Source organism: Polypterus senegalus, unplaced genomic scaffold (assembly GCF_016835505.1).
Source record: "Polypterus senegalus isolate Bchr_013 unplaced genomic scaffold, ASM1683550v1 scaffold_119, whole genome shotgun sequence".
In the NCBI taxonomy this organism is placed as follows: domain Eukaryota; kingdom Metazoa; phylum Chordata; class Cladistia; order Polypteriformes; family Polypteridae; genus Polypterus; species Polypterus senegalus.
In genome coordinates this window covers 548,210-562,562 of record NW_024383076.1, presented here as the reverse complement: position 1 = coordinate 562,562, position 14,353 = coordinate 548,210, and the positions used below count along the sequence as shown (strand labels likewise).

The window sequence follows — 14,353 nt, the reverse complement described above, 5'->3', positions numbered from 1 at the left end:
ATTGTGCTGTCCAGACATGGTGTTGAAGATCAGACACCTTTTTCTGAGCATCCATCTGTGGCTGTGTGTTTCTTTACAAACATAGTATAAAGTATATGCATTTGCCACACAGAATTGTATTTTAAACTGAAATGTGGTTTCATGTGTGGGTTCCTCATAAAATACCAAATCACAGTAAACCATTGGTGCCTAATGATTAGTTTTGTTTCAGTTTACTTCTGTATTTATGTGAGAGCTCACACAATCAAACTGAGAACATATTGTTAACTCGAAACAAATAGAAACAGGAATACATAATAAAATGGTTATTTCCAGATCCCTTTTGTAGTCACAAACATCTATGAGAAGCATGGAAGCATCTGTTGTATTTAAAATATGTTACCTAGCAATATTGTGAACTTTTTCAGTGATCACTTTTTCATCTTTTGTCTGTCTCCTTTAACAGACATCTACATATAACCCTTTTATTGGCGCTGAACATTATGCAAGGTAAGAATTTTATCCTTTACTGAAGAAGTCCTAATTGCAGAAGATTGGTAAAAAATCAATATGATGTTAAATGAGATTGCATTTAACTTCTTTTGCATGTTCTAATGAGAGTTGAAATCAGACCTATCTTTGGAAACAGTCTCATGCTTTTGAAGAATTCCCAAGCACTGCCATATCCTTTGAGAGATGCAGTATCATTATTTTCAGCATGTCTGGAATGGATGTTCCAGGTTTTTGCATGTAACTCACTCTTTTTTCCTTGTGTGAACTTGCAGAGTCTGAAGAATAGTGAAACGGTATAGGTTTAAATGTTGGGGTCCCCAGGGAAAATCCTGTTCAATTGCAATGATGCTAATTTTAAACTTAAAAGATAAATGTAAAGGAAGATAACATAATACTTATTCACTGATCATTAGCAATCTTGGTTAGGGTGCTCCTATAAGCAGTGTGGCTCCAACAGTCATGGTCTCTAGAATAAATGTCAACTTCAGTGTGTGTTATTTGTTTTGTATTAGGGTGACCAGAAGGGGGAGGAGGGGGGGGGCATCCAGAGCAGACTGAGCAGGTATCATCAGTAGTATTTGTAGGGATCCTCCTCCATTCCAGGATTGGAAGAGGAATATAGGTTAGTTTCACCTCACCTATATTATTCCCCCAGTTTAATTCATCAGCTGAGCTTCCAACACATTGCTATAATGCGCATGCATGGATGAAAATGGTAGGCCTCAAAGTTTCTTTGACCTTGACCCTACCATGCTTCTTGTGTCAATTGGCCAACTGAATGTCACTAGCAAGAAGATAGAGCTTAGCTATTTGCTAAACAAATTGGCTTGATGGACTGAATGGTCTCCTTGTGTTTGTCAATTTCTTATGTTCTCATCCAAAGGCATTTCACAATTTTCACTTTTTCTCTTTTATTCAAATTCTGTTCTATCCATCCAGCCATCCATCCATCCTCTTCCGCTTATCCGAGATCGGGTTGCAGGGGCAGCAGCTTGAGCAGAGATGCCCAGACTTCCCTCTCCCCAGCCACTTCTTCTAGCTTGGAGAATCCCAAGGCGTTCCCAGGCCAGCCAGGAGACATAGTCCCTCCAGCGTGTCCTGGGTCTTCCTCGGGGCCTCCTCCCGGTTGGACGTGCCTGGAACACCTCACCAGGGAGGTGTCCAGGAGGCATCCTGATCAGATGCCCGAGCCACCTCATCTGACTCCTCTCGATGCGGAGGAGCAGTGGCTCTACTCTGAGCCCATCCCGGATGACTGAGCTTCTCACCCTCTCTTTAAGGGAAAGCCCAGACACCCTCCGGAGGAAACTCATTTCAGCCGTATTCACTATTCTCGTTCTCATTCTTTCGGTCACTACCCATAGCTCATGACCATAGCTGAGGGTAGGAACGTAGGTCGACTGGTAAATTGAGAGCTTTGCCTTACAGCTCAGCTCCTTTATCACCATGACAGACCGATGCAGAGCCTGCATCACTGAGGATGCCGCACCGATCCTCCTGTCAATCTCACGCTCCATTCTTCCCTCACTCGTGAACAAGACCCGAGATACTTGAACTCCTCCACTTGGGGCAGGATCTCACTCCCAACCCTGAGAGGGCACTCTACCCTTTTCCGGCTGAGGACCATGGTCTCGGATTTGGAGGTGCTGATTCCCATCCCAGTCGCTTCACACTCAGCTGCGAACCGATCCAGAGAGCTGAAGATCACAGCCTCATGAAGCAAACAGGACATCATCTGCAAAAAGCAGTGACCCAATCCTGAGTCCAACAAACCGGACCCCTCAACGCCCTGGCTGCGCCTAGAAATTCTGTCCATAAAAGTTATGAACAGAATGGTGACAAAGGGCAGCCCTGGGAGTCCAACTCTCACTGGAAACGGGTTCGACTTACTGCCAGCAATGTGGACCAAGCTCTGACACCGTTTGTACAGGGATCGAACATCCCTTATCGGGGGTCCGGTACCCCATACTCCCCGAGCACCCACCACAGGATTCCCTGAGCGACATGGTCGAACGCCTTTTCCAAGTCCACAAAACACATGTAGACTGGTTGGGCAAACTCCCATGCACCCTCCAGGATTCTGCTAAGGGTGTAGAGCTGGTCCACTGTTCCGCGACCAGGGCCGAAAACCACACTGTTCCTCCTGAATCCAGGTTTGACTATCCAGGACCCTCCTCTCCAGAACCCCTGAATAGACTTTTCCAGGGAGGCTGAGGAGTGTGATCCCTCTGTAGTTGGAACACACCCTCTGGTCCCCCTTCTTAAAGAGGGGAACCACCACCCGAGTCTGCCAATCCAGAGGCACTGTCCCCAATGTCCATGTGATGTTGCAGAGATGTGTCAAGAAAGACAGTCCTACAACATCCAGAGCCTTGAGAAACTCCAGGCGTATCTCATCCACCCCTGGGGCCCTACCACCAAGGAGTTTTTTGACCACTTCGGTGACCACAGTCCCACAGATGGGGGAGCCCACCTCTGAGTCCCCAGGCTCTGCTTCCTCATTGGAAGGCATGTTAGTGGGATTGAGGAGGTCTTCGAAGTACTCCCCCCACTGACCCACAACATCCCGAGTCGAGGTCAGCAGCGCACCATCCCCACCATATACAGTGTTGACACTGCACTGCTTCCCCCTTCTGAGATGCCGGATGGTGGACCAGAATCTCCTCGAAGCTGGCCGAAAGTCGTTCTCCATGGACTCCCCAAACTCCTCACACGCCCGAGTTTTTGCCTCAGCATCCACAGAAGCCGCATTCCGCTTGGCCTGCTGGTACTGTACGTATTAGCTGCCTCCAAAGTCCCACAGGACAAAAGGGTCCTGTAGGACTCCTTTTTCAGCTTGACGGCATCCCTCACCGCCGGTGTCCACCAACAGATTCAGGGATTGCCGCCACAACAGGCACCGACCACCTGATGGCCATAGCTGTGGTCAGCCGCCTCAACAATAGAGGCGCGGAACATGGCCCATTCACACTCAATGTCCCCCACCTTCCTCGGGACATGGTCGAAGTTCTGCCGGAGGTGGGAGTTGAAGCTACTTCTGTCAGGTGACTCTGCCAGAAGTCCCCAGCAGACCCTATCAACACGTTTGGGCCTACCAGGTCTGACCGGCATCGTCCCCCACCATCGAAGCCTACTCACCACCAGGTGGTGATCAGTTGACAGCTCCGCCCCCTCTTCACCCGAGTGCCCAAGACATGTGACAAGTCCGACGACACGACCACAAAGTTGATCATTGAACTGAGGCCTAGGGTGTCCTGGTGCCAAGTGCACATATGGACACCCCTGTGCTTGAACATGGTGTTCGTTATGGACAATCCGTGATGAGCACAGAAGTCCAATATCAAAACACCGCTCGGGCTCAGATCGGGGGGCCATTCCTCCCAATCACGCCCTTCCACGTCTCACTGTCATTGCCCACGTGAGCATTGAAGTCCCCCAGCAATACGAGGGATTCCCCAGAAGGTATGCTCTCTAGCACCCCCTCCAGAGACTCCAAAAAGGGTGGATACTCCAAACTGCTGTTCGGTGCATACACACAAACAACAGTTAGGACCCTTCCCCCACCCAGCCCCTCTCAAGGAGATTGGTTCCAGAGTCCAAGCTGTGCGTAGAGGTGAGCCCGACTATATCTAGCCGGAACCTCTCGACCTCGCGCACTAGCTCAGGCTCCTTCCCCTTCAAAGAGGTGACATTCCACGTCCCAAGAGCCAGTTTTTGTAGCCGAGGATCAGACTGCCAAGGTTCCTGCCTTCGGCCTCCACCCAACTCACACTGCACCCAACCTCCTTGGCCCCTCCCATAGGAGCCCATTGGAAGGGGACCCATGTTGCCTCTTCGGGCCAAGCCCCATGGGTGCAGGCCTGGCCACTAGGCGCTCGCCTTCGAGCCCTACCTCCAGGCCTGGCTCCAGAGGGGGGCCCTGGTGACCCGCGTCCGAGCGAGGGAAGACGCTGTCCAAATTTTTTGTTCTTCATAGAAGGTTTTGTTGAATCGTTCTTTGTCTCATCCCTCACCTAGGACCAGTTTGCCTTCGCTGGCCCTACCAAAAAAAAGCCCCAGACAACAGAGCTCCTTGAACCGCCACCTTATCGTGGTGGATGGGTTTGTGTGTCCAATTCTGTTCTAATAGGAGTTAATTTGTATCATACTCTTACAGTGTTCTTGCTGTTCAATGTCAATATCCAGTCATAATGTATGTCTTGTGCTGTGAGCATAAAGGCTTAATTCTCCAAACCACAGGTAAACCAAAAAAAGTTCCTTGCTGATGTGAAGGATTGGATCTACATGAATAGAGACTGATATTTTTACAATGATAATCTTTGGAGAAATGCACAAACATTTAAATTAAATTGAGTCAAGGAACACAAAACACATGCATAGCTGACCTACTGTACAAAGTGGAACTATATACACAATTAAAATTAGAAAAGCAGTGTGTTTAAATGTCTAATCTTTTAAAAACATCCTCCAAAATAACATCAAGTCAAGTTTAGAAAGTTCCTAAAGTGCTCCTGTCCATCACACTACTTTGTCCCTTATATCATGTGTCTGTGGTTCTCTGTGTAAAGAAAAACTTCTTTATGTTTCTGTGAAATTTACCTTAATACATTTCCAGCTGTGTCCCTGTGTTCTTGATGAACTCATTTTAAAGTCACTGTCTCGATCCACTGGACTAATTCCATTCATAATGTTAAACACTTCAAATCATGTCTATTCTTCATCTCCTTTAATGGCTCAGCTCTTTTAATCTTTCCTCATAAATCATCCTCTGTAGCCCTGGTCTCAAGCTAGTTGCTCTCTGGATTTTTCTAAAGCTGCTTTGTCCTTTTAGTAGCTTGGAGACCCAAACTGCACCCAAACTGATGCCTCACCAGTGTGTTATAAAGCTTGAGCAGAACCTCCTGTGATTCGTGCTCCACATGTCAAGGTGCCATATAACCTGACATTCTGTTAGTCGTCTTAATGGCTTCTGAAAACTGTCTGGAAGTCAATAGCTTAGAGTCCACTATGACTCCTAAATCCTTCTCAAAAGGTGCATTCTCGATTTGTGTATTCATATCTCACATTTGTACTTCCTACATTTAATACCTTACAATTATTTACTTTAAATTTCATCTGTAACATATCTGCTCGTCACCTAATTCTGGTAAGGTTCCTTTCACCATAACCCTATGTAATCTGTAGTTTAGCCAATTCCATACTATGAACTTCATTGTTGACTTTATACTGCAGAAATGGTCTTGACATTTATGTAGCCAAACTTTCTGGACATCAACTACAGATACGAAAGTATGATAACTTACTCATAGATCATTAGAGATGCCTGAAAGTAACACATTTTGGCCATAAACAGTGAGTTAAAAATCAGACTGGGACACTATTTGCAACCATGAAACAGTACTAACAGGGCCAGACATTATGGTGGCTGGATAGCCTTATTTCTTTGATGTGTCCATGAAGGTTCATTTACCTTAACTCCTTTGGAAAAGAAACTGAAATAATATTCATGACTAATAAATACTTCTTTTCCCAGTTCATTTTGATCTCAACATGGGGAAACACCAGATTAGATCACATCATTTCCATAGTTTAAAAATATAGCAAATTCTATGAAACAATGATAACAACATGAAAGTGAATAAAGTGAAAGCACACAATTATACCAAAACGTCACACATAGGATTTTGACTTTCACCAGCTCTCTGGAATGAGGAATCACCTTTTCCTTCTTTCGGCTGCTCCCGTTAGGGGTTGCAACAGCGGATCATCTTCTTCCATATCTTCCTGTCCTCATCATCTTGTTCTGTCACACCCATCACCAGCATGTCCTCTCTCACCACATCCATAAACCTTGTCTTAGGTCTTCCTCTTTTCCTCTTCCCTGGCAGCTCTATCCTTAGCACCCTTCTCACAATATACTCAGCATCTCTCCTATGCGCAAGTCCAAACCAAAGCAATCTCGCCTCTTTGACTTTGTCTCCCAACCGTCCAACTTGAGCTGACCCTCTAATGTCCTCATCCTGTCCATCCTCGTCACACCCAATGCAAATCTTAGCATCTTTAACTCTGCCACTTCCAGCTCTGTCTCCTGCTTTCTGGTCAGTGCCACCGTCTCCAACCCATATAACATAGCTGGTCTCACTACCGTCCTGTAGACCTTCCCTTTCACTCTTGCTGATACCCGTCTGTCACAAATCACTCCTGACACTCTTCTCCACCCACGCCACCCTGCCTGCACCCTCTTCTTCACCTCTCTTCCACAATCCCCATTACTCTGTACTGTTTTTGTTTTTTTCTGTATTTAAACTCATCCACCTTCACCAACTCTACTCCTTGCATCCTCACTATTCCACTGACCTCCCTCTCATTTACACACATGTATTCTGTATTGTTCCTACTGACCTGCTCCCTATCGCTTCAGATTACAATGTCATCAGCAAACATCATAGTTCATGGGGACTCCTGTCTTATCTCGTCTGTCAACCTGTCTATCACCATTGCAAATAAGAAAGGGCTCAGAGCTGATCCCTGATGTAATCCCACCTCCACCTTGAATTCATCTGTCACTCCTACTGCAGACCTCACCACTGTCACAATTCCCTCTTACATATCCAGTACAACTCTTACATACTTCTCTGCCACTCCTGACTTCCTCATACAATACCACTGCTCCAGTCACCCTGTCATATGCTTTCTCCAGGTCCACAAAGACGCAATGCAACTCCTTCTGTCCTTCTCTAAACTTCTCTATCAACACCCGCAGAGCAAACATTGCATCTGTGGTGCTCTTTCTTGGCATGAAACCATTCTGCTGCTCACTAATCATCACCTCACTTCTTAACTGAGCTTCCACTACTCTTTTCAATAAATTCATGCTGTGGTTCATCAATTTTATCCCCCTGTAGTTACTACAGTCCTGCACATCCCCCTTATTCTTAAATATCGGCACCATTACACTTCTTCTCCACTCCTCAGGCATCCTCTCACTTTCCAAGACACTATTAAACAATATGGTTAAAAATTTCACTGCCATCTCTCCTAAACACCTCCATGCTTCCACAGGTATGTCATCTGGACGAAAAGCTTTTCTATTCTTCATCCTCTTCATAGCTGTCCATACTTCCTCCTTGCTAATCTGTTGCACTTCCTGATTCACTATCTACAGTACATATCATCCAACCTCTTCCCTCTCTCATTCTGTTCATTCATAAGCCTTTCATAGTACTCTTTCCATCTGCTCAACATACTCTCCTCGCTTGTGAGTATGTATCCATCTTTATCCTTTATCACCCTAACCTGCTGCAGATCTTTCCCAGCTCTATCCCTCTATCTCGCCCACAGGTCCTTTTCTCCCTATTTAGTGTCCAACCTCTCATACAACTCCTCATACGCCTTTAGACTGGGCAGCCTAATTGGAATCCCTACAGATTTTATTTTTTTCTCCAGCCGTCTGGAGTTTTTTTGTTTTTGTTTTTTCTGTCCACCCTGGCCATTGGACCTTACTCTTATTCTATGTTAATTAATGTTGACTTATTTTATTTTCTTACTGTGTCTTTTATTTTTCTATTCTTCATTATGTAAAGCACTTTGAGCTACATTTTTTGTATGAAAATGTGCTATATAAATAAATGTTGTTGTTATTGTTTTCTTTAGCCTTCGCCACCTCTCTCTTCACCTTGCACCTTATCTCCTTGTACTCTTGCCTACTTTCTGCATCTCTCTGACTATCCCACTTCTTCACCATCCTCTTCCTCTGTATACTCTCCTGTATTTCCTCATTCCACCCCCTGGTTTCCTTTTCTCCTTCCTCTTTCCAGATGTCACGCCAAGCACCCTTCTTGCTGTCACCCTTACTACATCTGCTGTAGTTGCCCAACTGTCTGCTAACTCTTCACTGCCACCCAGTGTCTGTCTCACCTCCACCCTAAACTCAACCTTGCAGTCTTCCTTTTTCAACTTCCACCATTTCATCATTGGCTCTGCCCTCACTCTCTTCCTCTTATTGATCTCCAACGTCATCCTACAGACCACCATCCTATGCTGCTTAACTACACTTTCCCCTACCACCACTTTGCAGTCTTCAGTCTCCTTCAGATCAACTCTTCTGCATAGGATGTAATCTACCTGTGTGCATCTTCCTCCACTCTTGTATGTCACCCTATGTTCCTCCCTCTTCTTAAAATATGTATTCACCACAGCCATGTCCATACTTTTGGCAAAATCCACTATCCTCTGACCTTCTTCATTCCTCTCCTTGACACCTCTCCCATGTCCTCCCTCTGTGGAGTTTGCATGTTCTCCCCGTGTCTACGTGGGTTTCCTCCAGGTGCTCCGGTTTCCTCCCACAGTCCAAAGACATGCAGGTTAGGTGGATTGGTGATCTTAAATTGTCCCTAGTGTGTGCTTGGTGTGTGTGTGTGTGTGTGTCCTGCGGTGGGTTGGCACCCTACCCGGGGTTTGTTCCTGCATTGCGCCCTGTGCTGGCTGGGATTGGCTCCAACAGACTCCTGTTACCCTGTGCTAGGATATAGCGGGTTGGACAATTACTGACTGACTGATTGATTTTGTATTTGATTATCATGATAATTTTCAGTTCACATCTTATTTTAAGTATGTTACTCTTAACTCCCTTGTTTTATACTTTGCCTGTTTTTTGAGGTTCCCTTTGGTTATCACTTTTAAAAACAGCATTTATTCTCTGCAACTCAAATATATTTTTGGTTGTATGAGGTAAGGTCCAACAGAAATAATGTATCTCTTTGTTCAGATATTTTAGAACAGAAGATTCAGTTGTTCTTCAGCCCCTGAAAGCCTTTAAGAACCTCACAGATTTCACTACTGGTGCTGAAAGAATTCAAACTTATCATTTATAAATTTCTACACCAGTAATCACTTCAGAAAGGTAGAAGTCCTTAGTCTTCTTTTTCTTTCGGCTGCTCCCGTTTGGGGTTGCCACAGCGGATCATCTGTCCGTATATGAAAAATGTAAAATTTTACACCAGATGCCCTTCCTGACGTAACCCTCCCCATTTATCTTCTTCATTCCTGATCTGTTTTTCTTTTTGTTTTAGTTTTGTTAATTATCTTCTTTTTTTGCTTATTTTTATTTTTCTTCTTTGTTAATTTTTTTGCAATAATCTTATGTTTAATACTGTAATTAAGTTAATTTTGTGTTTTCTTCTGTGATGGCCTGGTGTCCAAGGATCACCCTGGTCATCCAACAATTTATGGTCTTCTACATAAACCAGTGTCCCTCTCTAGATGATTAAAAATAACAAAAAAAAAAAACTTTATGTGCAAAGAGCACATAACCATTAATTTTGACTATCTACTAGTTTCTCTACTTTCCCTACAACTTTATATTGAGCATCTCTGTTTTAACTCCTCCCACTATTTGGAAACAACCATTATTTCTAACTTACATTTTAATTCATATTTTTAAATATTCATCCAGTCTTAATATTAAATTCTAAGAATACCCCCATAGTAATTTACAATACCTGAAATAACCCATCTATCCATTTTCTAAAGGCACTTCATCCTGAGTAGAGTCACAATGCAGCTGAAATCTATCCCAGCAAAAAGTGGACACAAGGCAGGAACGATATCTGGACTGGACATCAGTGCATTGCAGGGTGAAAACACACACACACTCTCACTATGGCCAATTTAGCTTTGCTAATCCACCTGACCTACATGTTTCACACTTGTCATTAAACTGTGAGAGAAAACCACAGCCCCTGAAAGAAACCCATCCAGACATTTGAAGAAAATACAAACTCAATTTATACAAAAATGCATATTTATATGAACGTATTTATCATACAGTTTTTTACTGTCTATCTGTCATAATTTATAAAATCCTTATTTATTTCCCCAAATGTAATAAAATGTTGGAGTGATCCTTCTTTTTATCCATCCATCCATCAATTATCCAACCCGCTATATCCTAACTACAGGGTCACGGGGGGTCTGCTGGAGCCAATCCCAGCCAACACAGGCAAGGCAGGAAACAAACCCCGGGCAGGGCACCAGCCCACCGTAGTCCTTCTTTTTATACCTGTGGATAACAAAGCAGGCAGTACAAAGCCTGCCTCTGTATAACGGCTCAAATTAAGACCCCTGTGTGATGTATGAAGAAGGTGACATGGCCACCAGTTCAAACACGCTGACAAGGACAGAAAGAAACGTACATGAACAAGAATCATACATGACAAGGCAATGAAGCACACTACTAAAGAAATGTAAGATAGCCATGAACATTGCTTAAACAATACTGTTGACAGGTAATTTTGAATTTGAAATGCCAAATCCATAAACATAGATACTGTGTGCACCCTGAAAAGCTCGCTCATGGTGTGTGGTTTATGTATCATATTGCAAATTTATTTCCTGTAATATCTTCACATAGCATAGAATTATTTGTTGCAGCTTATTTGTCCCTTTATGTTGAGCCCAAATGGGTGGGTCCTCCCAAGGCCACCAGTGAGCATCTAATTTGGGATGCTACCAGCCAATAAGAGCACTCCAGACAATTACGTGCCCATGTAAACACAGATTTTTAAGAAACCAGGTTTTGCCTTAATCGTGCTATTCATGTTAATCCAGTTATGTGCGTGAATGCAATCACACTGACTGTTAATGGATATTTCAGAGAAATAAAAGCAGATCCAAATTTGTCCTTGTTTCTATTTAAATGTACATGTCAACAAAACTTAAAAAAAAATAATTTATTATGGTTTTCCACATGGTAGGGAAGAATGTTTACTTCTTTGACTCATAATGTAGCTTTTAATTCTTTTTATGTGGCATCAAAGTGTTCATAATGATATTCAGTAAACCACAGATACCGTGTTTCCCCGAAAGTAAGACAGGATCTTATATTAATTTTGCTCCAAAAGATGCACTAGGGCTTATTTTCAAGGGATCTATTATATTTATTTATGTACAACAATATACATTTATCCAAATACAGTCATGTCATCTTCTTCTGGAATATCGTCATAACACTCCACATTCAAACCCTGAATTTCAGCCTGAATTTCTTGCTATGCTTTTATGACTCTCCGGGATCGATGTGCGCGCTTCTATGTTTGATGAATGGTTCAATGTGGTGAAGCAAAATGGCGACATACAAATGCATTTGTGGTGCTTTTATAAGCATTGCATATTCCCCAAAGTAATGACACAATACATTTTAAAAGTCTCACATACCATCTTCTGGGTCATCTTTTTGTTTTTTTTTTTTTTTTTTGCACCTTCACATTATCATCAGAATGTACACACAGAGAAAAAGAAAATAAGGACATAATGAAAATGTCTATTTTGTGACTAAAGTGCAAATTTCAGCTTTAAACTCGAAATGTCCTCTTTAAGACCGCCATGAACATCACCTTAAATCCGACCCAGTTGTTAAATCATTACGCGCTTCTGGGGCTTCCTCCTGACCTGACAGCAGCAGCAAGCAGCAATAGATCACCACACAGAACACATTAAATTTATAATATTCCAGCTCTCTGCATATTTAGAATTCTTAGATTTATACTTGATGTAAGAGCCATTTTCCTAGTTATAAGATTCATAGACATTTTTCTAAAATGACAAAGCATAATCTATGGGAGGTTCCTAAAACCCCCGTAAGTAGAATTGTATTGTTATATTCTTGCCATTTCTAATAGTTTTGACTAAACATTATTCTTTAGTTAGAGACAGCCTTACCATGTGTAAGGTATAGAGGGCATACGGTTTTAAACCATGTCCGTGCCCATGCCTATGGGCTCTTTAAGTGTGTGAAGTAACTCGTAAAGATAACGTGCTTATATAAGCATGAAGCCATATGCTTAAAGAGTACAGAAGAAGAAATTATGCACTTTTAAGTACAGAAATGTCTAAAGTTTCTCAAGAAAAGCTAAGTTTAGAGAGGGTACATTTTTTCCTTTTTTTGCCTTTTATTCTATGTGTGTAACTATTTTTCTTTTTATTCTTGTGTGGATTATTTGCTTTTAACTTTCACTAAATAATTTTAAAACAAACTTTTGGACTGAGAGATTTCTTTCGGTACGCGTTTTACCTGAGCTCGATCTCGCCTTACACTTTGGCGGCTACACTTGATATCACTTTTATGATGAAATGCATTAAACGATGTTTGTTACATTTTACAGATAAATCGTTAACTTTGTTTAAATCATGAATACTGCTAATAGTTACACATATGGAGTGGCACGGTGGCAGAGCGGTAGCACTGCAATCTTGCATGGAGTCACGTTCCTTGTGATCCCTGTCTAGAGTTTGCATGTTTTTCCTAGTGGGTTTCCACAGTGTGCTCAGTTTTCCATCCAAAGACATGAACATTTGAGGATTTGGTGAAGCTACAATGACACTAATGTGTGTGTCTGTGTGTGCGCTTGTGTTCACCTTCTGATGCCACTTTGCTTTAAAGGTGATAGCATAACCCATTTACCATATATTCCATCTGTTGGAATGACAAATTCAGTACATTTTATTATTACATGCATTTAAAATTACATCCCAATAGATGGTGCACTGCAAATGTTAATGTTGAGGTCTATGTTGATTACTTAGATTTTAACTTGAGTTGATTAGATAGGTAGCACAGGCTGTTACTTCATAAAACAGAATGCGCAGAGAGCTAATTTTGTTTTTTTTTTTTTTTCTTTCTTTTTCTTTTTAAGTGCTACCTGAAAACATTGTTGGAATTTCTGGAAACAATGTGCTCCTCCCTTGTGTTGTCAGTGCACCAAAGCCACTAGATGTGCAAACTGTCAGTTTTGTATGGAAAAAGACGCCAAATATTACCGTGGTTAGGTTCTCATCTGGGAAAAACAACATTGTCCATGGATATCCAGACCGTTATTTGTTAAACAATGAACAAATAGCTAAAGGAAATTTTTCACTGGTGTTGTTAAATATTCAAAAAACAGACGAAGGGAATTATAGGTGCTACCTGCCTCCAGGTCAACCACCACAGGATGTCAAGCTCACTGTTAAAGGTAAGTAGCGCAATGCTGTGCAGTCAGGCAAGGGCTGCAGAATTTGACAAGTAAGTGTTGGGAAATCAGACTCCAATGCTTGCTTGTATGTATTGTATATATGTAAGTAAAGCTTTCATGAATTTTGGAAAACATGCTTTAGAAAACAGCATTGTAAATGAAAAAGGTATCTATAAAAACCATGGATGGATGGATGGATAAAAACATGTTCCACAATGTCCCATGACATGCATTTGGACTAAGTTCTTTTGTGTGGCCTACTCTGTCATCATTACAATGTTCCAGATCTGTATCCATAAAGTGTACTCTTTAATACTTACAGTATTTTAAGAGAAGTTCAGCGATCTAAATGTCTGATAGTGAGGCATGGCAAGGAATACTTACAATGGATTCAGAAGGTATTCAGACTCCATTTTTTTTCATATTTTGTTGCAGCCTTAAGCTTAAATCATTTTAAATTCATCTTTCCCTAATCAATCAACACTCAGTACCCCAGAATAATAAAGCAAAAGCAGAATTTTAGGAGTTTTTGAACATTTATTAAAACTAAAAAACTGAAATATCACGTTAACACAAATTTTCAGACCCTTTGCTTTGGCTTATTTGTACCCCATTCTATTGATCATCATGGAGATGTTTCTACACCTTGTTTGGAATCCACCCATGGTCAATTTAGTTGTTTGGACTCATTAGGTAAGGCGCACACCTATCTTTGGAAGATCTCACAGTTGAGCAAAAACCAAGCCATGATTTCAAAAGAATTGTTGCCTGACAGGATTGTGTTGATGCACAGATATGGGAAAGGATGCAGCTCTTATGGGGTTCTCAAGAGCAGAGTGGCCTCCACAGTT

The 14,353-nt window shown here is 42.3% G+C and overlaps 1 long non-coding RNA gene across 1 annotated transcript in view; it reads left to right on the top strand.

Moving 5' to 3' along the window:
* Positions 1–443: 443 nt before the first annotated feature.
* Positions 444–14,353, top strand: part of LOC120521311 — a 35,544-nt gene continuing 21,634 nt past the window's right edge. Inside the window, exons 1-2 of the long non-coding RNA XR_005632093.1 lie at positions 444–489; positions 13,185–13,502. This is a non-coding gene — a long non-coding RNA (uncharacterized LOC120521311). The remainder of the gene's footprint in view (positions 490–13,184; positions 13,503–14,353) is intronic.